Consider the following 2,145-nt stretch of genomic DNA (forward strand, 5'->3'; position numbering starts at 1 on the left):
CATCCCACCCTCTCCACTTCTACTGATAACAATGACTGCAGCCAGTCAGGCAGCGCTGCTTCAGTCAGCCAGCAACCCCCCGTCCCGTCATATTATAATAGTTAACCGGTGGACCAGTGCAAATGCAGGCCACATGATGGATGACACCTCCCAGTGACCAACTCACAAGATCATGCAATCACAATGCTGGATTTGAAAGGTGACATCATTTCAATCCCGCCTTCCAGAGAAAGTATTAAAGACAATCTCTCAAACAGAGTGGTTCAGTTCAGTGTGGTTCAGTTCAGTTCTGTTTAGAAATGGGGTTCAATACAGAGCAAGAGTGGTGCAGAAGCATGATAGTAACAAAGAGTGGTATCGAGAGTTGTATCAGAACTTTTGCTGTGTGTTCCAGCAAGGATTTAGTAATTGGATTCACAGTGCTTTTTCCAAGGCATCTGAAACCATAGCTTCAAGAACACCACCTCTAGAAATTTGCGTGTCCCAGATTTCCAGGAACTCTACCTTTAAGGAAAAGATGTCGCGTGTCCCCAACATCGAACCACCACCACCAGAAATCTCCAATTTCTGCATGTTTCAGAATATACAGATTTCTACGCTCAAGGATAAATACGTCTGCGTGTTCCAGACATCAGAACAACCACCTCCAGAAATCTCCAGTCTACGTGTTCCAGAATCTACAGATTTCTTCTTCCCAAAGCTCAAGAGAGCCAAGTCTAGTCGTTTCATGCTTCCAGATATGAAAGAAGATCCAACTTCTTCCAACCAGAGCATCAAAGGCAGAAAAACGTAAATATTCCACTTTCCAATCCTCTAAATTAGACATTGGTGTAGTGTGTTTCAGTATAAAATAACTTCCTCTGTTCTTTGTTATTGTAGAATAAGGTTAACCTTACCTTAACTTAATCACTTACATCACTCGCCTATACACATTTATTTCAATTGTGACTTCCTTGTGTTGATACAGAAAAAGGCTCTACAAGCCAAATGGTCTCATTATCCTTCAGATTGGCACACAGATAACGTTAATCTTGTTTTGTATCTGCTGCTATAGTAATGATTAGGTATTTGTACCTTTACCCCTTTTGAAAAGAGCATAATCTCCTTCGAATTTAAAGTGACTGTCACCAAAATGGCACAATTTGAATCAAAGGGGCAGTTTCAGAACTGAAACTTAATATGCACACACTAGGAACATCAGATACTTATTTTTCATCTTGTAAAAAGAAGCATAATAAGCAGAGTTAATAAAGCATAATAAATGCAGTAAGTTTAAAAGTTCATTGGAAGTGCATGGGTGGCCATATTCAAAATAAAAGTGGAGCTGAACTTTACAGTAATAAAATAGTTAGCAACTTACCGTGAGAACTGCTTGATTACTGCTCCACTGACCAAAAATGTTGGCTGGTTGCCAGTACCAAACAAAAGAATGCACTCTCGTGGACTAAGTAATCACACATTTTCAACAATTTTGTATGTGTTATATGTTTAAAAAAAAAAAAAAACAATCATATCGGACAGTTAATATTAATAATATTATAGAATAATCTAATATTATAGAAATAATAATACATACATAATGTTTCGGGATTGATTAAGATTGGACCACCTCAACCTTATTTTGAGCCAGGAAAATACACTTCTAAATGGGGCGACACAGTGGCTTGGTGGTTAGCACTGTTGCCTCACAGCAAGAAGCTCATTGGTTCTGGCTGGGTCAGTTGGCATTTTCCTGTGGAGTTTGCATGTTGACCTCGTATTCCAATGGGTTTCTTCCGGGTGCTCCAGTTTCCCCTCACATTCCAAAGACATGCACTATAGGTGAATTGAATAAACTTAATTGTAGTGTATGTGTGTGAATAAATGTTTATGGATGTTTCCTAGTTCTGTTTTGAAGCTGGAAGGGCATAAAACCTATGCTGGAAAAGTTGACGGTTCATTCTGCTGTGGCGACCACTGATAAATAAATGGACTTAGCAGAAAGAAAAAAAAAATTATAGATATTTTTCAAGTATTTTGCTTAAAATTTAAAGACTTAACTAGGTTAATTAGGTTAACTAGGCAAGTTAGAATAATTTGGAAAGTCATTGTATAACAATAGTTTATTTTGTAGCCAACTGAAAAAAGAAAACTTTTAAAAACAAC

The sequence above is a fragment of the Danio rerio genome, chromosome 11 (assembly GCF_049306965.1).
Source record: "Danio rerio strain Tuebingen ecotype United States chromosome 11, GRCz12tu, whole genome shotgun sequence".
Classification (NCBI taxonomy): Eukaryota; Metazoa; Chordata; class Actinopteri; order Cypriniformes; family Danionidae; genus Danio; species Danio rerio.